At 44.0% G+C, this 24,298-nt stretch overlaps 1 protein-coding gene across 4 annotated transcripts in view; it reads left to right on the forward strand.

The window, feature by feature from the left end:
* Nucleotides 1-24,298, forward strand: part of GNB1 (G protein subunit beta 1) — a 95,654-nt gene that overhangs the window by 34,437 nt on the left and 36,919 nt on the right. For 2 of the 4 annotated variants that reach the window (XM_045898883.3, XM_064590095.1), the window contains exon 2: nucleotides 9,538-9,585. The exons of 1 other annotated variant lie outside the window; for it this stretch is intronic. The gene's annotated coding sequence lies outside the window, so the exon portion shown is untranslated. Of the gene's footprint in view, nucleotides 1-9,537; nucleotides 9,586-19,119; nucleotides 19,143-24,298 lie in introns of those variants that run through there. One more of the 4 variants, XM_064590096.1, reaches the window with a different exon arrangement.

Consider the following 24,298-nt stretch of genomic DNA (forward strand, 5'->3'; position numbering starts at 1 on the left):
TGTCTTTATTCTGACCTTACACTTGATCATTTTGTTGAGTGTGGAATTCTTCTTTGGAATTAGTTCAAGACATTGCTCTGTCTTCTTCCAGCATTGCTGTTGGCAAGTTGGAGGTCACTGACTGGGTCCTTTGCATATCGCCTGTTTTTCCATGTGGAAACTTATAGGATCTTTTTTTTTTTTTTTTTTAAGATTTTTTTATTTATTCATTTGAGACACAGAGATACAGAGAGAGAGAGAGGGAGAGAGCATGAGCAGGGAGAGAGGCAGAGGGAGAGGGAGAAGCAGGCTTCCCGCGGAGCAGGGAGCCTGATGCGGGACTCGATCCCAGGACGATGGGATCATGACCTGAGCCGAAGGCAGACGCTTAACCATCTGAGCCACCCAGGCGCCCCAACTTGTAGGATCTTAACTGTGTCCCTGTTGTTCTGAAATACGACATGTCTGGAGAACAGTCTCTTTCATCCATTACTCTGGTCCTGGCCTGTCTTCTCAGTCTGGACAGGCCTCAGGCGGCTCTAGAAGGAAGTCATCAGCCACAAGAGGTGGTGTCCTGCTCGTGCCTCCACATTTTTTTATTGAACTTAAAGTGCTCTCACCATACTGCTGCCGTTTATATACTTTTCGTATTGATGTATTTCCTGGATGGTTCCTCCAAAAACATATTGAATGTTTAGTGGTAACTACTGTGCTCGATGACAAAGTTGCTTTTTTATTGCAAAATTTGAGCTGTTCATCTAGGCAAAACCTAATTTGGGAGAAAGTTGGAGAGATCTTTTCAGTGCTTATTGCGTAATCAATACTCTTCTGTAAAAAATACAGCATTTCCAACATAACTCTTCCTTGAAAGATTTATTTTGTCCCATATAGAAACCACAGTGAAATGTCAAAAAAAACAAAACAAAACTTTTAATGAACACAGGAATACAGGATAACTGAGAAAAAACCACTGAACATGTTTGGAAATTTATTACTTAGCAGTTAGGGTCAGCCAAAACTATTTCATGTAGGTACTATCACAAATGTTTAATTTTTTTTTTAAGATTTTATTTATTTGACAGCAAGACGGTGAGAGAGGGAACACAAGGAGGGGAAGTGGGAGAGGGAGAAGCAGGCTCCCCGCCGAGCAGGGAGCTCGATCTGGGGCTCAGTCCCAGGACCCCGGGATCAGGACCTGAGCCGAAGGCAGATGCTTAACGACTGAGCCATCCAGGTGCCCCCACAAGTGTTTAAATCCCCTGGCATACCTTAATATATAGCTGGATTCACCCCACACTGTGATGGTTGAGATAGCAGCTCCAGTATGTTCTTACATTTCTCAGGGCTTGAGAAAAAGTCAGTATAAATGTGAGATTCTCGATGTAACACTGTATGAGGTCGTTGCAGGGTGTGAGTTTGGATGTCTGGCTGGTATTGTTTACAGGCAGGTATAGGTTTTGTACGGAATCTTCAGTGTAGCACCTGAAGAGAGTCATCGAGGAACCTCTGGATGCACAGTGGAAGCAAGGCAGAGCCCCAGCTTGCTGTGAGAATGGGGTCATTGGAGACTTCCGTAGCTGTGGGGAGAGGTGTGCTTTCTGCTCGAGAGTGAGCCAGAGACTGTGTGCACAGCTCGGTTTAGGACACTAGGTGGGTGATGAGTCTTCTGCGTGCTCACTCAGGTTCCAGTGCCCCTTTAATAGACATTAATGTTCTGCCAAAATAAAGTGACGGCACTCTCACACTGAGGCAACTTGCAGTCCTCTACATTTTTTTTTTTAAGATTTTATTTATTTGACAGAGACAGCGGGAGAGGGAACACAGCAGGGGGAGTGGCAGAGGGAGAACCAGGCTTCCCACGGAGCAGGGAGCCCAATGCGGGGCTGGATCCCAAGACCCTGGGATCATGACCTGAGCTGAAGGCAGTCGCTTAACGACTGAGCCACCCAGGCGCCCCGCAGTCCTCTACATCTTTTTTTTTTGAGAGAGAGAGAATGAGAGACAGAGAGCACGAGAGGGAGGAGGGTCAGAGGGAGAAGCAGACTCCCCGCCGCGCAGGGAGCCCGACGCGGGTCTCGATCCCGGGACCCCGGGATCAGGACCTGAGCCGAAGGCAGGCGCCCCGCCGTCCTCTGCGTCTTGATGTAAATCTGAATTTGGAGCCCACACTGGATGGTTTGCTTTTCTGCCTCACGTCCAGCTTGCAGCAGGTGTGGAAAAAGTTTCTTTTTTGGCCAGTAATTTGTGAGAAAAGTGTTTTGGCGTGAAGGTGAAGGCGAAGGCAGCTTACCACGGCAGCAGTTTGAGGCCTGTCGTGCACTGAGCTTTGTAAACACAGGTGCGGCTCAGCGAAAGCCTGGGTGGACCTAACTGTCCGTAGCAGGGGACGAGCTGTGCCGTCCTTCCCTGCAGACACTGTTTACTTCTGCTGCTGTTGATCTTCTCTGGTACTCAGTAAGAAAGGGTGCAGTCCACAGAAAGCGGCCTGTTGTCGAGAAAGAAGTCCGTGAAGCAGACTTGGAGGTGAGCCCGATGTGGGTACTGTTAGATGGGGCTTCACAGTGACTGTGGTGGCCATTGCTTCACATTGGAGTTCAGCAACAGAGCGCTGCCTGGAAAACCCTCAAATATTGGGAAATTAAGCACGCCAAAGATGACATCGTAAGGGAAATTTGAAAATACTTTGATTTGAATGAAAGTGAAACAAACACTTCGGCGTTTGTGGGGCTCAGTGAGAGCGGTGCCACAGGGACTGTGGTGGAATGAAGTGCGTGCTGTAGAAACAAATGAGGTCTCGGCCAGTTAAGCTTCCGCTTTCTGATGCCAGAAGGCACATTGAACACAAAGCAAGCAGAAGGAAGAAACGATGAAGGTAAGAGGAGAAATCCGTGAAAGTGAAAACAGGTATAGCAGAGAAGATCAGTGACACTGAAAATTGGTGTTTTGAAAAGAACAAATGGATAAATCTCTAGCCAGCCTGAGAAAAAGAACACTGAAACACTGTCAAAAGGAGGAAAAAATTAAATAGGAAAATTAAACACGAAATATTGATTCATCTGGTTTCCACAGTGGCCTTAGAAACAAAGTGCAGTCACTGATGGTGTCACTAAGTCACAAACCCATGCTGTGCCCAGTTTCCTGGCTGGGGGCGGAGTTGAAAGTTCCCAAAACAGTAATTTCCTCCGATTGATCTGTAGGTAATCTCATCTTTTGTTAGATAAGGTCAAGGGCATTTTAAAAGAAAATTTTTTTAAAAGATTTTATTTATTTGAGAGAGAGGGAGAGGGAGGGAGCATGAGCAGGGGAGGGGCAGAGGGAGAAGCAGACTTCCTGCAGAGCAGGGAGCCCAATGTGGGGCTCCATCCCAGGACCCCAGGACCATGACCTGAGCCGAAGGCAGATGCCCAAATGACTGAACCACCCAGGTGCCCTTATATTTACTTTTCATTGACCTTAATATTTCTTATCTTAACTTTTAATTTTGAATAATTTTAATTTTGAAGCTACAAAAAGTTGAGAAAATAGGTCAGTGAACACTCTACTTTTTACCAAGTAGTTTGTAACTTTTTGGGGGTCCACATTTTCTCTGTCTCTCTCAATGCTTTTGGTGAACCATTAGATTGTTGCAGATGTCATGATAATTTTATTCCTTACTACTCCAGCCTAATGTCCCAAGAACAAGGATATTCTTTTATGTTTCCACAATAGTATCATTATATCCCAGACTTGAACATGGGTTCAGTTAATGCCTGATCCAGTCTACATTTAAGTTTCTTCAGTGTTCCCCCAAATGTCTTCATATTCTTTTTCACATTCAGGATTTAATCAAATTCATGTGTTGCATGTTTGGTTATCATGGCTCCTTAGGCTCACCATATCTTGAGTAGTCCTCCCACCTTTTGTGCCTGTCACGACATTGACATTTTTTAAGAGTTCAGGCCAATTTCTTGTAATGTCTCACATTCTGGATTTTTATAAATGTTTCCTCATGATTGGATTCAGGCACAACCTTTTTGGCAAAAATGCTCCATAGGTGACCAATTATTCCCATTTTATCATAAGATACCTAATGTTGATTTGTTCCATTCTTGGTAGTACTAAGTATAATCATTTGATGGTGGTGTCTGTCAGATAATAAGTTTTCCTTCTTATAATTAGGAAATGATCCATGAGTGACACTTTCAGACCTCGTGAATATCTTATAACTTAACATACTTCAGCATCCGTTGGTGATCTTTGCCTGCGTGTGTTTCTACTCTAGAGGCCCCCAAATAGTTTTTTAGGTCTGTCATTCCTTATACATCAATTTGTGTTCCTTTGCAAAGAAAAGCTTTACCTTTCCTCTTGTTTCTGTATTTTTTATTTGAGTGTTATTGTATGTGTGTGTTTTCAATAAGATATATTCCATTTCACCCTCAGATTTTCCTAAATTTGGGTAGGGGACTCTTTCACATTATCATTTCACCTTCTTGTTCAGAACATCTTTGTAATAATAGAGAATTATTCAGAAGTGAGAAGTTTATTTTGTTTCTTATAATCCGCCCAGTCCCTCATGCAGAACTCTGAAGGCTGGATGTGTTCTGGAGCTCTGCCTTTTTGAGGGTTTAGAAAGATAAAGTGGTGTATTTATGATGCACACTGCCTTCAGCGGGGTTTGTAATCAGACACCTTAAAGCCTCTGATAAAACAGACTGCCCACACTGAATGGGATGAGGACTAATGAATGCCCTTGTGTCTGTTCTGCTCTGGTTTTGGGATCTCAGAATTGCAGGGAAGTAATGTTCTTTGTCTTAGGGTTATGTTGATACAGAAGAAATCATGCCCAGCAAAGGTACCTTTGCTTGATTTGAAATTTTAACGCAACCTGTAAAAGAATTCTTTAGGTATGTCTCAAGAGGATTCAGTGTTTAGATTTTAAAAAATAGTAAGTAATAATACTTACATGAATACTAGTATTTGATACTTAAAACCTCATGATGTAGTAAAATATGTATAAAGAAGTTCATCGCAGTAATATTTATTTATTTTTTTAAGATTTTATTTATTTATTTGAGACAGAGAGGATGAGAGAGACAGAGAGCACATGAGAGGGGGGAGGGTCAGAGGGAGAAGCAGGCTCCCCGCCAAGCAGGGAGCCCGATGCGGGACTCGATCCCGGGACTCCAGGATCATGACCTGAGCCGAAGGCAGTCGCTTAACCAACTGAGCCACCCAGGCGCCTTCATCGTAGTAATATTTAATATTGCTAAATTAACAACCCTGTAGAGTCAAACATAGGCTCAGCTGATTTTTTAAAGATTTATTTATTTGAGGGGCGCCTGGGTGGCTCAGTTGGTTAAGCGACTGCCTTCGGCTCAGGTCATGATCCTGGAGTCCCGGGATCGAGTCCCGCGTCGGGCTCCCTGCTCGGCAGGGAGTCTGCTTCTCCCTCTGACCCTCTTCCCTCTCATGCTCTCTGTCTCTCATTCTCTTTCTTGCAAATAAATAAAATCTTAAAAAAAAAAAAATTTATTGAGAGAGAAAAAGAGTGCATTCACACGCTCGTGGGGGGAGGGGCAGAGGGAGAGAGAATCTCAAGCAGACTCCGTGCTGAGCGCGGAGCCTGATGAGCATGACCCTGACATCATGACCTGAGTTGAAATCAAGAATCGGACACTTAACTGACTGAGCCACCCAGGAGCCCCTCAGCTGATTTTTTTCAAGAGCCTTCAAAAGGTACATAATCTTTGACATAATAATTCCATCTTTGGAAATCTGCTCTGAGGATTTTAACTTACAGTCACCTTTGCTTTTGGGCATCTCAGCTGAGTGAGCCATGATGCCCACAGTCACTGAGTCCACCACACCTCCCTCATTTTCTCGTCAAGTGGCCTTTCCCACACTGGCACATGTCTTTCCCTCTGACCCCTAGAGCAGTGGTTAGCTGCATGCTCTGCCTCAGCTCTTTCCTCCCTAAGCCTTGGAGTCCTGTCCTCGCCGTTCACCTGTGGTGCAGGTTGTCCTGTGCATGTTTCCAGGACTTTGTGTGGATCACAGAGGCTTGAGTGAAACTAGCCCTTTTGATTTTTATTAGTTCAGCGTGTGTGGGTAGAGCCCCTCTCTCTTTTTTCCCCCTGTGTGCATCATAGGACAATGTCCCATGCTCTCCCCCCTTGCCTGTAAGACCCATGGGGGTGGCTAGGCTGAGCATGCCTGTTTTGGCTTGTGTTCTCAGCATCCAGCACACTGTCTTACTTCCTAGGCATTAAAATGTATTTGAGTGAGTAGATGGATGTTCAGGGGATTTGATCCTTAGATCACTTAAATAAAGCCCACGTATCTTTAAAGACTAGTGTTTGAGGTGTAGCCAGAGGCAGCCTGAGACAGTGCTGGGAAGGAAGGGGTGTAGTGTGCAGCAGTCTGGTCCTTTTGTGAGGGAATGATCTGGAAGCTTTGCACCGTGTCAGTTTACACAGGTAGACTTGTCTGCAGGAAACAGGAGGGAGGCACCGCAGGGCTCCTGCCTTCTAGCGAAGAGGAAGAGGGTTTCAAAGAGGCAGCATCAGGGTGGGTGAGGAGTAGTTCATTTGGATTATTAAAAATGTTTGGTTTGCTCATAAATTCGATGAGATATTTGTATTTACTCTGTGATTTGAATTTTACATATATTTTTTTAAGATTTTATTTATTTGACAGAGAGAGATAGTGAGAGCAGGAACACAAGCAGGGGGGAGTGGGAGAGGGAGAAAGCTTCCTGATGAGCAAGGAGCCCAATGAGGGGCTTGATCCCAGGACCCTGGGATCGTGACCTGAGCCAAAGGCAGAAGCTTAATGACTGAGCCACCCAGGCGCCCCTGAATTTTACATATTTTAAATTTATACTAGAATTGGCTGTGTAAACTGTTAACCTTTTTCTTGAGTTTTATGTCTATATCTTCCCTCATCTTCCCCCAGCTTCCCATATGGATTGCTTTCTAAAAAGATGAGAGAAAAATACAGCATGTACATATGTCTCCCCCCCCTTATTTCCACTTCTACAACAACACCCCTCCCTTGTAGCCAGGCTTCAGAGTAACCAGGGAGGGTTCTTTGCTGCCTGCCCTGAGAACCATCTTTTCTCACGTCTGGCCAGGCTCTGCCCCGCTCCCCCCTTGTGGACCCTAGACACCTGTCAGCCAGCCTCTGCAGTCTGTCTTCAGTCTGAAGATGCACCTTGCCTCTCCACTTACTTTTGCCTCCAGGAGGCAGAGTAGCATTGTGAAACTTAAGCTTTGGTTTTGTTAAATCCCCAGTTTCCTCATTTTCTACAAGGGTGATGCGTGCTTCTGGTTTTGGATCACATGAATGTGTGCTGCTCTGTGGGACAGTGGTCTTGTCCTCTGGGCTGGGTAGTCAGAAAGAGAGCCCCACTTGGGTCTGATTTTTAACCAGAAAAGAGTCCAGACAGCTGTACATGTGAATCCAGGCTGAGGCGGTTTGACAGTGGTCTCCACACCCTGTCTCCCACTGTGACCATGCCCATAGGAGCTGCATGGGAGACAAGTGCTCGTGGGGGGTTGGCTCCCCATTTTCTTCTTCCAAAGAAAAAGAATAGGGAACTTTAACTTTGTTTCGTGCGTTAAGCCATAAGACAGTTTAGGTATTTGAATTAGAGCGAACTATGATACATTTTTCCATTTTAATTTTTTCCCTCCTCTCTTGATGTGGCAAGTACCTGAAAGAATTTGTATTTGGAGATTGGGATAATTGTGACAACCAGTTTGAAGAAGAAGCTCTTACCTGGGCTCATATTCTCTTCAGCGACATCTGGTGGTGTCTGGAGACAGTTTTGGTTGTCACACTGGGGAAGGGGGTCCTGCTGAATGTCCCACAGTGGACAAGACAGCCCCCACCACAGAGAATGATCCAACCTAAAACTCCACAGTCATGCCGAAGTTAAGATTACCTGCTTAGTAATTCAGTGACAACGTGGGTGTGCACTCCTAAGAGCTCCCCTCTGAGGGTTTGTGAAAGCCAGTAGTTGGCCACCATTTGCTGATTAATCTCCAGCTTCCGCTTCCATACCCACTGATATGGGTGTTCTTTTAAGTACCTTTCATGGCATATTTTATTAAAGGAACCAGTTTAATGTGAACAATGTAGTGGCATTTAGCACGTTCACTGTGTTGTATATAACCATCACCTCTATCTAGTTACAGGAGGTTTCCGTCTTCCCAAAGGGAGCCTTGTACCTGTTGAGCAGTATTCATCCCACAGACATGCACACAGAGCCCCTAGCAACCACCGCATTCTGTCTCTGTGGGTTTGCCTCTTTCATATAAATAGAATATTTCATATAAATACCCCATTTAAATGGATATTTCATACACATGGAATCATACCCTTTGTTATCTTTTGTGTCTGGCTTCTTCAGGTAGCCTAATGTTTTCAGGGACCATCCACACTGTAGTATGTGCTGGTGTTTCACTCCTTTTCATGACTGAGTAATATTCCATTGTGTGGCTGTGCCACCCTTTGTTTATCCGTTTATTTATTGGTGGACACTGAGCTCTTGCCACCTCTTGGCCGTTGTGGTGAGGTATGAGTACCGTTCTTCAGTTCTGGGGGGTATATGCCTAGGAGTGGACTTGCTGGATCATATGGCAAATCTGTGTTTAACTTTTTGAAGAACCTCCATACTGTTTTCTTTCCACACTTACTTTTATTGACAAAAAGCTTGTGTTTGCTAATAACATTTGCAACATAATTCCAAAATAAAACTATTTTGTTAAATAAATGCCTTAGAATTTACAGTTCAACTGGGGGACATTTCAGCTTGTTAATACCTCTCCTGACCTCCAGACTAGATGTGTGCCTGGGAGTTTTAGACGCTCGAGATAATGAATCCATCAAGAGGCAGGTGGTAATCTGTGAAACATCCAGAATGGGACTTTTCACACACAGTTTAATTTGGAGAGATCACAAAAGCCTATTTAAGTGTTTTGAAACTTAGTTTATGAGAAAGAACAAGCAGATATTCCAGAAAAAAATCTAGAATTAAGTGTACTTTGGTTCTGCCTGCAGTACTGAGAGAGGAGAGTTGGGGGCTCTTCCAGGGGGCCTCCTGGCCACCAGGGCTAGGGCTGGTGGTGGGAGTGACCCAGGGGTGGGTTGCACGTGTGCCCCTATAGACCAGCCACACTTGGAAAGTGCCAGGCCTTCTTTTGAGGTTCAGATGCATTCCTTTACATGTCTAATGGCAGAGTCTGGGTAAGAGTACTTCAGAAGCTTCTTGAATTGCAGTGATTGTTTTTACTGTACTGTAATTTTTCTAGTAACAGGATTCTAAGTATGCCTTCCCCACGGTACTGTTCATTTGGATTCAAGGTATTTTCCATGAGGCATTGCTAAGGATTTTTTAAAAAGAAATTGAGATCAGAGTTCTTTTCCACCCTGAAAAGCCAAATAGTAAGTGAAATGACTGGGGCAAGAAATGGTGATAGGGAAGGGATGGATTTATATGCTCTTTCAGATGTATGGAATGTTATTGGTTGCAGCCCGAATGCAATGCATATATAGCTTTTTCTCTGTCTGTTGCAGACAACTTTTCATGCATTGGAGACCAGACCAGAGCACTTCTGAATTAAGGTAATGTTGATGTAATTGATCCTTGTTTTTAAAGCACAGTGTTTACATTTCTTCAGGGTTTCTTATTTTAATAACCTGGTCTTTGTACAGTTTTGCCCATTTCTTTTTTAAGCCCATAGTTGGTTTTCAGAACAGATTGTTTCTGAGAAGCATGTTTTTTTGAAAGGCTCTGTCTAGTGTTCAGAAGGAAGAGATTATGGTTCACATTCTGGACAAGAGCAGAATTTCTCCAACTTTTTTCATTAGAAAGCAGGAGAGCCCTTTTATAAATCAGATCTTAGTTAGAATACCAGTAGATCGTGCAGATAAAGGTGAAGCCACATGATTCATAAGAAAATCCCTACAGGGGCGCCTGGGTGGCTCAGTCGTTAGGCGTCTGCCTTCGGCTCGGGTCATGGTCCCAGCGTCCTGGGGTCGAGCCCCACATCGGGCTCCCTGCTTGGTGGGAAGCCTACTTCTCCCTCTCCCACTCCCCTTGCTTGTGTTCCCTCTCTGGCTGTGTCTCTCTCTGTCAAATAAATAAAATCTTAGAAAAGAAAAGAAAATCCCTATAAATTTGTGTGAAGTGGGAGTGATAAAGCAAATGTATCACAGAGCCAGGGGTCAGTGAATCTGGTTGAGGGTACAATTCTTTGTGTAATTGTTACAACTCTATAAGTTGAAAGAATTTTTTTGTAAAGCTGTTATTTATTTGAGAGAAGGGAGAGCGCGTGAGTGCATGTGCACAGGGAGAGAAGAGCGGGGTGGGGTGGGGAGGGGAGGATCCCAGGCAGACTCTCCGCGGAGGCACGGAGCCCGACTCGGGGCTTCATCCCACGACCCTGAGATCACAACCTGAGCTGAAACCAAGAGTCAGACTCTTAACAGGCTGAGCCACCCACACAGCCCAAGTTGAAAGAACTTTAAAAAGCAAAACTAAATTAGGGGCGCCTGGGTGGCTCAGTTGGTGAAGCGTCTGTCTGCCTTTGGCTCAGGTCGTGATCTCAGGGTCCTGGGATGGAGCCCCGCATCGGGCTCTCTGTTCAGCAGAGAGTCTGCTTCTTCTCCCTCTGTGCTTACGCTCTCGCCTGTGCACGCACGTGCACACACGTACTCTCTCTCTCTCAAATAAAAAAATAAAATCTTTAAAAACAAAAACCAAAAAAAGCAAAACTAAATTAAATGACTTCATTGCTTGAATAATTGGTTGTCCGTATGCAGAAGGTGAACTTGGTACCATAGACAAAATTTAACTCAAAGTGAATCATAGACCTTAAATATTCACCCTAAATAGAAGACATTGGAGATTGTTAAGACTTTGGGTTTGGCAAAGATTTCTTAATTATGACATCAAAGATAGAATCCATAAAAGAGAACATTTATAAATTAGACTTCGTCAAGATTAAAAGCCTCGGCTCCTTCAAAGACACTGTTAAGAAAATGAAAAGACAAGCCTCAGGCTGGCAGAAAGTGCTAACATGTGACACGTCTTAGATGACTTGTATACAGAGTAAGTAAACAACTCTTAAAATTCAATGTGAAGGAAGCAAGTGATGTGAACAGACACTTCACCAGAAAGTATAGAGAGAGATAGCAGATAAGCGTGTTTGAAAAGATGCCCAGGGCGCCTGGGGGCTCAGTCGGTTAAGCATCTGCCTTCAGCTGAGGTCATGATCCCGGGTCCTGGGATCAAGTCCCATGTCAGTCTCCCTGCTCAGCAGAGAATCTGCTTCTTCTCCCTCTCCCTCTGCCCCTCCTCCCTGCTTGTGCTCATCTCTCTCTTTCTCTTGCTCTCTTTCTCTTCTCTCTCTTGCAAAATAAAATCTTTAAAAAAAAAAAGAAAGAAAAGATGGCCAAAATCATTAGCTGTTGGGAGATGGAAATTAAATCCATAAGGAGACACCACTGTCCAGCTCCTAAGCGGGTCAGCAGCTGATAACGTCAAGCGCGGACGAGGACGTGCAGGAACCAGGCTCTCAGGCACTGCTGGTGGGGGTGAAAAATGGTGCAGGTACTTTGAAAACAGTTTGGCAGTTTCTTAAAATGTTAAGCGTATGCCTACCATATATGTTCCCTCCTCAGTGTGTCCCCAAGAGAAACAAAAGGAGATGTTCGTATAAAGACTTGTAAACACAGCAACATGGATGAGTGTCAAAATAATGCTGAGTGAACAGAGCCAGATCGTAAGAAAGTACATGCTGTATGACTCCGTGTGCATAAAATTCGGGAAGTGCGCACTGGTGTGTAGTGACAAAAAGCAGATGAATGGCACCTGGGGGAGGGGTGGGATTTCAGAGGGGCACAAGGAGACTTCTGAGGATGATGGACACGTTCATTACCTGAATTGTGTCGCTGGTTTCAGAGATGTGTACATGTGTTAGGTATTAAGTTGTTCATATTTATTGTGTGACTTGCATTTCAATAGGTATTTTATGTTTTAAAAATGAAATGAACAATTAGAAAGTGATGTGAGCAGGTCTCATCTCTACCAGGTGAACCCCCCGTATTTCACTGGCTGCCACTGTTAATTGTGTTCTTGATTTTTGCCTACTCCACTGACTCTGGGCAGGAAGCCTGGCAGGTGAAGGAGGAGGTAATTTTCTTAAATCATTTCAGGCTAAAAAATCTTGCTGCTACTTTTACAAGTCCTACTTAGTGAGAGTTTAGTGAGAGAGAAGGATGCTGAAATGAATCCATCCCCAGTTGAGGATCTCCCACAGGAATGAAGAGGGGAGGAAGGGTTCAGTGCTATGGGCTACTGTGGTTGTTGGTGGCCACTGGCCACGTGTGACTGAGGAGCACTTGGAGTGAGGCTGGTCCAAACCGAAATGTAAAATACACGCTGGATTTCGAAAACTTAGTACGACACATGAATGTGAAATACCCATTTATAATTGTCTTATATTGTTTACATGTTGAAATAACATTTTTGATATATTGGATTAAATAAATATATTATTAAAATTACTGTTAACTTATTTTTTATTTTAGTTTTTTAATATGGGCACTGGAAAATGAAAACCTCCATATGTGGTTCACATTGTGTTTGTTTTTTTTTTAAAGATTTTATTTATTTATTTGAGAGAGAGAGAGAATGAGAGAGAGCACATGAGAGGGGGGAGGGTCAGAGGGAGAAGCAGGCTCCCTGCCAAGCAGGGAGCCCGATGGGGGACTCGATCCAGGGACTCCAGGATCATGACCTGAGCCGAAGGCAGTCGCTTAACCAACTGAGCCACCCAGGCGCCCCCACATTGTGTTTCTATTGGACAGCACCGACGAGCTGATTGGACAAGATGTAGGAGCCTGTGAGCATGGGGGCTGGAGGGGATATCCAGAAACTCTTATCCCTGATGAATGAGTTCTCCTGAACTGGTGGTATTTAGCTGGAAAGCAATTTTAAGATGCTTACCCTAGAAGTGGAGAAACTAAGATCTCTTGCCCCTGGTGGAGCATCTGCAAAAGAAGAAAAAAGGTCTCCACACTATCCAGGTCAGAAGGCTGTCTTGAGATGCTAACTTCTGTTGCATCAGTGTCTCAAGAGCTTGCCCTGGGGTGATATGTGGGTACAGGCGACAAGGAAGTGGAACATTTTTTTATGGTCCTGTGAACATTGCAAGCCAGTTAGACTGCTTCGGCACCTGGCGTGGGTAACTCCGGAGGTAACCCGCATCAGAATGGGGGCCTTGCCATTTGTGACTCCATCCGTATCTCTTGTTTACCACGTGGACAATTGGTAGGACCTCTTCCCGAGATGGTGAGGACACATGTGAGGACACAGTATGTGCTCCTAAATCACAGCTGTGACCTGGGAGTGGATTGTAAATCCCCTTTTACTTTTTTTTTTTTTTACACATTAACGTTCTTAGTTTATTAATCCTCTCATGAAAAACCTGCACAATCACCACAGATAAAACCACTGCAGCATCTTACTCCTTCAGTTGTCCAATCTCCAGGTCACTTTTTTTTTTTTTGAAGATTTTGTTTATTCATTTGACAGAGAGCGATAGAGGGAACACAAGCAGGGGGAGTGGGAGAGGGAGAAGCAGGTTTCCTGTAGAGCAGGGAGCCCAATGTGGGGCTCGATCCCAGGACCCTGGGATCATGACCTGAGCCAAAGGCAGATGCTTAACGACTGAGCCACCCAGGCGCCCCTCCAGCTCACCTTTTGCCAGCACCAACATTGGCTTTTGCAGTCCCCCTGACTTTCTTCATTCTGTTCTTGTGGTCCTTTCGCTGTTTTCTTGATGTTTTTTCTTCTCATACAGGCTATGTCTTGCTAGTCTGTGTTTGGGTTCATTTTTCTTTGCATAATCCAAGGAATCATAAATCATGCCAAAGCCAGTTGTCTTGCCACCACCAAACTGCGTTCTGAATCCAAATACAAATATGACATCTGGTGTGGTCTTATACATTTTGGCTAGTTTTTCCCGAATTTCTGTCTTAGGTACTGTTGCCTTTCCGGGGTGAAGGACATCAATGACCATCTGTTTCCGCTGAAGTGTAGTTGGTTGGTCATGAAGTTCCTGGTCTGGATAGTTATTGTGTCGTTCATGATGGCAGCCCCCCCTTTTACTTCTGAAGTGGTTAGGTATCCAAGTGGTGAAATCATCAAGATTTTCTGAGTCAAATCCTTAAAAGGACATTTGACTGTCACTCTTTAGACTCTAGTGCCTGAGGACAGGGAGTTTGTGTTTTTCACCACAGTGTCATCCTGTCATGGCAGGTGCTTAATACACAGATGTGAGTGAGTAAGGTGTTTGTAGAGCAAGGCCAAGAGTGCTGCTGAGAAGAGAAGAATTCTACTTCTTTGGACTCAAAACTGGACATAACGCCTAATCAGAAAGCAAGCAGGCTGCACCTGTTCCCATTGCAACAGAAATGATCTGATGGTGAAGAATCACAGAGCTGTTTGGTGAAAATCAAGACATATTCAGAAGAAATTAATATATATTGATAAGTATGAGTCATGCTTTTGGTTTCTGTAATTTTAGGGGGAGATGCAAGCTGCAGGCTGTCTGAATTTACAGTAAGTTTTGAGGGAGTAGCTTAGGATGGCTCTGCTCACCAAGACTTTGGCTCCCTGGGGTACCAGTTAGACCATCTTCCACCACTGTCAAGAGGAATGCATTTATACAACCTGTACATATGTGTTTCTGCTCTCACGGCTTGCTTTTCAAACCATGGACAAACCTTGGCCATTGCCTTCAGGTGGGAAGGAAGAATCAGTTGGCCTTAGAGGGGAGCATAAGGTCAGCCTGGGCACAGGTGGAGAGAGTCTCCATGGATGAGCTCATATATATATCTGGCTCTGGAAGAGGCACATCAAGGTGAGCTGCATATTGGGGGAGGAAGGGCTGCTAGAAGATGAGGGACATTTGTCAAGGGGAAGGAGGTGAGAAGAATGTCCCTAGAAGCTCCTGGGCAGAGACAAGCCGTCATCAGCATGTCATACTTTGGCTTCCTGGGACTCGTGGGGCAGGTGCTGTGTAAGAGAGACTGAGGCTGGAGCTGGGCACAGGTGGTCTCTTTCCCTTCCGTGGGGCCCCCCTCTGAGAGGCAGCACTACAAAGGAGAGTCTGGGCTCAGCTCCCTTGGGCTCTGTCAAGTGCTGGGAGGTCCCCAAAGGGTCCTCCAGGTTCCATTTGGTGTTCTGTCAGCTAGAAATACGGGGTGGACCAAGTTTCAAGTTCTTGTTTAGTTCAAGAGTTTAAATAAGCCTGAGTTTACAATTATCTAGTACAGATAGAGAATAACGAAGTGCCTTCTGGCCTCTAGTCTCAGCTGCAGCAGCAAGATGGTGAAGGGGATGCTGTCATTTGGAAAGTGTCACAGTAAGAGGCACACGTTGGGCCACCGCTGTGGTTCTGAGGCTGCCACCTTCAGCAGCCAACCTGTGGCAAAGACAGCTACCCTGCCGAGCTGAAGTGTCAAGGCTAGAAGATGAAACTCCTACAGGACCAGTCAAACAAGGCACCTAAAAACTGTGCACCGCAGAGTCCGATCTGGGTTCCGTGAAGGAGCAGCAGCTCAGCCCAAGAAGACGGCTGTCACAGCACCCGGTTCCTCTTCAGGATTTCAACAAGTAGTCGCACAATAAGAGTTCTCCTTTAAAAAGAAATTATTTAGGGGAGCCCGGGTGGCTCAGTCAGTTGAGCGTCTGCCTTCAGCTCAGGTCATGATCTCAGTGTCCTGGGATCGAGCCCCGCATCTGGCTCCCTGCTCAGCGGGGAGTCCACTTCTCCCTCTTCCGCTACTGCTCCACCTGCTTGTGTTCCCTCTCTCTCTCTCTCTCTCTCTCATAAATGAATAGAGTCTTAAAAAAAAAAAACACCAGAATCTTTAAAAAAATAAAAATTTAATACAATCACAGGATTAAGTTGACCCTTGTGACACGAGTTAAGGGTGCCAGCCCCCTACTTCATGCAGTTGATGATCCGCATATAACTTTTGAGTTCCCAAACACTTAACAACTAAGAGCCCACTGTTGACCCGGAAGCCTTACTGATAAGGAATATGTGTTATGTACTGTATTCTTAGAATAAAATAAGCTAGAGAAAAGAAAACATTACTAAGAATATCACAAGGAAGTGAAAATACATTTATAGTACTGCATTGTTTTTTTTTTAAAGATTTGTTTATTTTATTTATTTTATTTTTTATTTTATTTTATTTTTTTTTAAAGATTTATTTATTTTATTTATTAGAGAGAGAGAGCATGAGATGGGGGAAGGGCAGAGGGAGAAGCAGACTCCCCGCCGAGCAGGGAGCCCGATGCGGGACTTGATCCTGGGACTCCAGGATCATGACCTGAGCCGAAGGCGGTCGCTTAATCAACTGAGCCACCCAGGCGCCCTATTTTTTTATTTTTTTAAAGATTTTATTTATTTGACAGAGAGAGACACAGCGAGAGAGGGAACACAAGCAAGGGGAGTGAGAGAGGGAGAAGCAGGCTTCCTGCCGAGCGGGGAGCCCGATGTGGGGCTCGATCCCAGGACCCTGGGATCATGACCTGAGCCGGAGGCAGACGCTTAACAGCTGAGCCACCCAGGCGCCCCAGATTTGTTTATTTTAGAGAGGGAGAATGTGCAAGTGGGGGGAGGGGCAGAGGGAGATAGGGAGAGAAGCAGACTCCCTGCTGAGCATGGAGCCTGACACGGGGCTCAATCTCAGGACCCTGGGATCACAACCTGAGCCGAAGGCAGACACTTAACTGACTGAGCCACCCAGGCGCCCCTAGATTTAATTTTAGTATGTTCTGAAGTATAAATTCTTTATAGTAATTTTAAATGTAGCATTGCATAGCAGCCTGTAAATAACTTGCATGTGTAGGTAAAAATAGTGCCTTCTGAGAAATGGGTTTAAAGGAACTTTGGAATTTCTCATTGTCAACACTGCTGTCTTCTCAGTCAAGCGCATCTGTGTGTGTGAGGGGGTAGGGGCGTCTTACCAAAGTGATTTGTCTTACTTTTGGCCATAAGAGAAACTATGTTCTCTACAGTCTGTCCATGGAGCTGGATTGCTTTCCTGGTGTTAGCCAGGTGCGTGGTTGATTTTTGTCAGACAGTAGGTTCTTTTTGGTGCACATACCCTATTATGACTCCTCACTCGAGCCCTGGCAGAGAGCTGGGAAATTGAGGGCGTGAGTTTCAGAGTGGTGGTGCAGCTGTTCACAAGGCAGCGGGCTTTTCCACTGCATTGGTGTCGGAGTTGAGCATGGACTTCTAGAAGGACACGTTAGGGTCCCACAAATTCAGTGTGAGTGTGAGTGGCATTTGGCTCGCAGTGACTTTATGAATTATCTGTGTAGGTTTTGTTGTCATTTGAAAAGTATAAGAACCTTTATTTTTTAAAGGTAGTAAACTGGAGTGAAGCTCCTCCTGTCTTCTAGAATGTCGGCTGGGGACCCTGGGGTGGTCAGTTTGTAGAGCTAATAGGTATGTTCAGTGTATGTAGAGATTGTTTCTTGTGTCTTATTTTTCTGTTTACAGAACTAACATGATTGTATGAATTTATTTCTACTAAGGATGATTAAATTTTTTGTGTTGTCCTAATGCTTTAGGGGATGTACTTTAAATGGGGCTAAACAGTAAGTTAAGAAAATTATACTGCATTGTGCATAAATGTAAAATGTGCAAAGTAGAAGTCTCTTGTGTTATGCATTATCTAATAGTAAGCCACTTAACTAGGTAGGGGGCTGTTTAAAATTTGCATCAGGGGGCGCCTGGGTGGCTCAGTTGGTTAAGCGACTGCCTTCGGCTCAGGTCATGATCCTGGAGTCCCGGGATCGAGTCCCGCATCGGGCTCCCTGCTCGGCGGGGAGTCTGCTTCTCCCTCTGACCCTCCCCCCTCTCATGCTCTATCTCATTCTCTCTCTCAAATAAATAAATAAAATCTTTAAAATAAAATAAAATTTGCATCAGAAAATTGAGAAGCAGGGAAATCTGAGGAGACATCCGAGATGTTGAGGGCAAACTATTTAAATACACTGCTTCCTAATAGAGTAATTTTCAAATAACATGTAAAACTTTGCCGGATCGCTAAACCAGAGCCAAATGAGAGTGTAACATGTGATTGCATTTCCTTTCTGCATCTTCATTACCATCTGGTTCCCCGTATAAAAGCTAGTCATGGTTTACTTTTTATTTCATTGAATATTCTGGTACCTGCTACTTCATCGAAGCTGATTTGGTGATAATATATCATCAAAATGTAATATTAATTTTTATCACTTTTGAAACATGGAAATATAAGCCTCCAAGGTTGACCATTCAGTTGTTGAGACAAATTTGGGAATTACTGGGATCGAGTCCTTCTCACAACCAGCTAAAGTGGCAGGCAGTCTGTGTCATTACAGGAAAAAATGTGAGGATACCACATGATCTGTTTGGGGGATGCCTGTGCTCCCAGACTTTTTTTATTTAATATTTATCAGAGAGAGAGAGAGAGAGAGCAGGGGTGGGGGCAGAGGGAGTGGGAGGGGCAGAAGAAGAGGGAGAGAGAGAATCCCAAGCAGACCCCGCACCCAGCATGGAGCCCGATGCGGGGCTTAATCCCACGACCCCGAGATCATGGCTCCGAGCCAAAATCAAGAGTTGGACACTCAACGGACTGAGCCACCCAGGTGCCCTTGTGCCCCCAGACTTTTAAATCAAGAGGTTTATGACAGATTTAACACATGTTCATAAGGTAGTCAGACAATACCAAGAAATACTTTGAAAAAATTTATTATGAGAATGTTCAAATGTAGATAAAAATATTATGTAATCATGCATCTCCAACATTTATAGAATTTTGCCAATTTCGTTTAATCATCTTCCTCCTTCCTTTTTATCTTGGAGTATTTTAAAGCAAATCCCAAAATCACATCATTTCACCCATAAGTAAGAAGTATTTCTTTTTTTTTTTTTTTTTTTTTAAAGATTTTATTTATTTATTCATGAGAGACAGAGAGACAGAAGCAGAGGGAGAAGCAGGCTCCCAAGGAGCAGGGAGCCCGATGCGGGACTCGATCCCAGGACTCCGGGATCATGACCTGAGCCGAAGGCAGATGCCCAACCGTCTGAGCCACCCAGGCGCCTGTAAGAAGTATTTCTAACACTACGGACTTTACTCCCATGTGACACCAAACAAAAGAACCCCACTCTCATGCCATCAAACACCCAGACCATATTCAGATTTTCCTGATTTTCTCTGAAGTCTGTATGTTTGGATTTTGAATCAAGATCCAAAGTTAGTAACATTTAAAAAAAAAAAACTGTTCTAATGGAAAATTGAAATGCACACAAAAGTTAATAATATAGGAACTTCATCATCAAACTACAGCAGTGACCAACTCACACCCAGTCTTATTTTATATCTGCCTTCGCCTGTTTTCCTCCTTTTTGGTTGTTGTAAAGCAAACTTCAAACATGTCATTCTATTCTTAGATTTGTTAGCGTATACCTTTAAGTGACGGGAGGCTGCAGATAAGTCCCGTTGGACAGACGTATCCACAGTGCACGTCACTGTACCTGCGTCAGCCATAATGCCTGTTACTGAGCATGATACCCTTGTCCTGCTGCCCTGTGTTGCTCATAGTTGTGTTAGGGTCGTATGTAACGGAAGGAGGGTTTCTGTACTTTCTATTGCCCTTTGGATTTTCACGGTAGTAATTTTGGAGATTAACTTGGATTTGGGAATGAACGAAAAATAGAAAAACTGATGAAATTGGTTTAAATTCCTCACGCAAACCCCTTTCTCTCAAAATGCTTCTTCGACTTGGAGATGATATGGGGCACTTTTGTGGCTGAACTAGTTAGCCAGCTTCTGCCTCTGGATGACACTGGATGCTCAGTGGGGCTGCTTTTGATTTATGAAGTTCCAGAGTGTGGGAAAATTGCAGAAAACCTCACTAAAGTGCACTGGGGATGCTAGAAGGGGTGGTTGATAGAGGGAGTCGGTACCACTCAATGGCAGTTGTGGGGAGAATCATCAGTTACAGGCCCCAGTGGGAAAAGATGTACATTGTATCTCCTACAAGAAATCCACTGCCCCAGGGTGCCCAACTGGCTCAGTTGGTGGAGTGCAGGACTCTTGACCTCAGGATTGGGTGTGGAGCCTACTTAAAAAAAGAAAAGAGGGCGCCTGGGTGGCTCAGTTGGTTAAGCGACTGCCTTCGGCTCAGGTCATGATCCTGGAGTCCCGGGATCGAGTCCCGCGTCGGGCTCCCTGCTCGGCAGGGAGTCTGCTTCTCCCTCTGACCCTCCCCCCTCTCATGTGCTCTCTCTCAAATAAATAAATAAAATCTTTAAAAAAAAAAAAAAAAGAAAGAAAGAAAAGAAAAATCCACTGCCCCTGCAACTCAACCGGTGAGAAACCATCATCATCCTGACTTCCTGCTTCTCTCCCATGGGCTTTCGTTCAAAACAACCCTTCCAACTCCCTCTTTCCTTCCTTCCTCCTTCCATAAAATACTGTTCCTTTCCTTTATTTGTTGGACTTGTCTGTGATTTTGCTGTGGCTTGCTTGTCCGGAATTGCAGTTCTCTGCTCTTCCCGAATAAACCCATCTTTTGGTGGTAAAGTAACTAGCAGTTTTATTGTAAAGGTTAACAGGTGCTGCAGCTGTTCAGTGTAGCACCGTGGGCCCAGGGGTATGCCAGCAGCTAAGTCTTGGGCTGTCCTCTTTTTGCCCTTGAGACCACTGTATGCATTGTGGCCGCCCTCTTGAGAGGTGTACTTCATAGTCCAGTTGCTCAAAGGCTTACGGAGCATGTTCCCGCTGCTTATTTAATTTTCATTTCAGCCCTGGGATGTAGGTAACACCATTCCCTGATGTATCAGACTGAAAAGTGATTTGAGGTCACATTCCTTATATGTGTCAGAACCAAAACTTGTAATCATTTTTTTATATAATCACCCCATGTTGTCATTAACACGCTTGCAGCGTGAATGTCCTTGTTAGTGATTGGGGTGCTGGAGGCACCCTTGAAGTTCCTTCCCACACCTTACTGGGGTCTTCATGAGAGGGAAATGATGCGATGGGGGGCCACCTGAGGCAAGTTATATTGCAAATGTGAAATATTTGAATAAAAAATTTGTGTTAACGCTTTGACTTACAAAGATGTTGGATATAATCTAAATTAGGGCAGATCATATACTTTTAAGTTACTTAAATTTCTATGAAAAGTATTTCTAGAACAGAAGTTCTAAATAAAAGCTAGTGGCAATGTGGGTCATAAAGGACAGATGTGAGGCTCTCAGCAGGTCCTGTCTTAGTGGATTAGATGGGTGAATGCACTGAGTCAGCATGGCCAGAGCTTAGCCTTGACTTTAGCAACGGGAGAAGAGAAGGAACCCAGGCCACGGAAACCTGATGGTGGGGTTTTCAGAAGGCTTTGGGGAACTAAGGATAGTGAAGAGAAAAGCAAAGTGATTGCATGTAAGTAAGACTTTTAAAGTGTACTTTTTTTTTTAAATCAAAGTAACAAACTACATTATCAGTGTTTGGAAAATGAAGAGGGAAATATGACCAAAAATTCTAACAAAATGCTATTAGTCTTGTTAAATGTCTTTTTTAAACTAAAATATATTTTTTAATCATCTAAAATAGCTAAAATTAGGGGCACCTGGGTGGCTCAATCAGTTAAGCGCCTGCCTTTGGCTCAGGTCATGATCCCAGGGTCCTGGGATCGAGCCCCGCATCACGCTCCCTGCTCCACGGGGAACTGGCTTCTCCCTCTTCCCCTGCTTGTGCTCTCTCTCTCTCTAATAAATAAATAAAATCTTTTAAAAAAATAGCTAAAATTATTACACAACTTTGTTTTTGATTTAATATACATCAGGCATTTTTCCAAGTGTTTATTCCATCTTCATTATTGTTCTTAGCGATATGTAATAGTTCTTCCAGTTAAAAGTTAACATTTTGTTTTTAAAACCAAAAATTATGGACAAAACAATGTGAATGCTCTTTGGTTTCAGGGCCCAGATAACCTGTTAATATTTTTTTAAAAAGAAAAGATATGTACATGTATAAAAGATAGTGTGAAAAATAAAAGCTGCCCCACTATTCCTGTCATTCTCTGAAAACAACCACTATTAACATTTTCTCACGTGCACAGAAAAAGCATTGCTTATGTTAACATAGATGTTTGTCCTTTTTATGTACACAAAGAGAAACACATCATCGTTCATACACTATTCTGTACCTTGTTTATTTCATTTACTGTATCCTCATAGAAGAGCATTTGGGGTGAACTTTTAATTTATGGGAATTAGAAAGTTTTTTGCTTCCTCTTAGTTCCACTCTATTTGAGTGTGCATGCTCCTTGCTGTCTGCCAGTTTCTCTTTGGGTGACTATTGACTACCTGGTTTTCTGTGACAGTGGTCTTATCCGACCCCTCCACGCTCAGGCTGTGGCGCCATATCAGTGTCCATTAGCTTCGAGCAAAGGGTGTGCACCCACATCTCATCAAGGTGGTCCTGGACAGTGCCTACTCAGGGACAGTAAGGCCAGTGTGCTAGAGACCCTGAGTGCCCCTTCATCATTAAGTCTGTCCATCTATAAAAAAAACTTCTTGTCCTGATTTGATTTCAGAAAATACACCTTTGACATGGAGAATAGAGAATGTAATTTAAAAAAAATTTGAATGCTTAACCGTAGGTTACTCTTTATAGCTAAATAAAGATTAAATAGACTTATCTTTATAGATATAAATTAAATAGGTCTTACAGGACATGATTATTATTGCTAGTAGCCACAGGAATACCTCTTTTAAAAATGAACAAATGTGGATTTTGAGTCTCTCTGTTGAGACTCAGATGCGGACACTGACTATAGAGGGATCTGTAATTAAAAGCAGCATTGGGGCGCCTGGGTGGCTCAGTCAGTTAAGCGTCTGCCTTCGGCTCAGGTCACGATCCCAGGGTCCTGGGATGAAGCTCCGCGTCGGGCTCCCTGCTCAGCGGGGAACCTGCTTCTCTCTCTCCCTCTGCCGCTCTGCCTACTTGTGCTCTCTCTGTCAAATAAATAAAATCTTTAAGAAAAAATAAAAGCAGCATTAATAATTTATGCTATTTACTGATGAAAAAGAAATAGATCTGGTTTTGTTCTCTTTGCTTGTGACTAAAGATTCAAGTCAGCAAGTATTGATATTATTGCTTTTGAAATTCTGTGGGGTAAGTGAATTAAATGGATCTTCTCATTTTAAAGACACTTTGGGGGGCACCTGGGTGGCTCAGTCAGTTAAATGTCTGCCTTCAGCTCAGGTCATGATCTCAGGGTCCTGGGATTGAGCCCCGCATCGGGCTCCCTGCTCAGCCGGGAGACTGCTTCTCCCTCTCCTTCTGCCTCCCTCCTCCTCCCCCATGCGCTTGTTCGCTCTCTCAAAATAAATAAATAAATAAATAATTTTTTTTAAGATTTTATTTATTTGACAGAGAGAGACACAGAGAGAGAGGGAACACAAGCAGGGGGAGCGGGAAAGGGAGAAGCAGGCTTCCCGCCGAGCAGGGAGCCCGATGTGGGGCTCGATCCCAGGACCCCAGGATCAGGACCTGAGCCGAAGGCAGACACTTAATGACTGAGCCACCCAGGCGCCCCATAAACAAAATCTTTTTTTAAAAAAATTACCTTAACCTTTTAGTGTTTAAATTATAAGCAGAAGTTAATGTTTGTTGACTAAAACTAACAATTTAAGTTTTGTTTTTTTTTTTAAGATTCTATTTGTCAGGGAGAGAGAGCACAAGTAGGGGGAGCTGCAGGCAGTGGGAGAAGCAGGCTCCCCGCTGAGCAAGGAGCCCAATGTGGGACTTGCGGGACTTGATCCCAGGACCCCGGGGTCATGACCCGAGCCAAAGGCAGACATTTAACTGACTGAGCCACCCAGGCGTCCCAACCATTTAAGATTTTATTGATTTATTTTAGAGAGGGAGAGCATGCATGCGAGTGGGGGGCAGGACAGAAGCAGAGCGAGAGAGAATCTCAGACTACCCACTGAGCACAGAGCCCAACATGGGGCTTAATCTCAAGACCCCAAGATCATGACCTGAGCTGATACCAGCAGTTGGATGCTTAACTGGCTGAGCCACCCAGGCTCCCTCCCCTTTTTTTAAGATTTTATTTATTTATAAAACTAACAATTCAGTTCACCCCATGACAACCATTAGCTGTTATTTTTCTTCAGCATTGATTTTGGAAGGATTGAATAATACGGCTTCTTTACAGACTAAGAGCAATTCTCTAACATGGGGGGTT

This window comes from Mirounga angustirostris, unplaced genomic scaffold, assembly GCF_029215605.1.
Source record: "Mirounga angustirostris isolate CCGP_5_RB_7025 unplaced genomic scaffold, mMirAng1.0.hap1 SCAF_4, whole genome shotgun sequence".
Classification (NCBI taxonomy): domain Eukaryota; kingdom Metazoa; phylum Chordata; class Mammalia; order Carnivora; family Phocidae; genus Mirounga; species Mirounga angustirostris.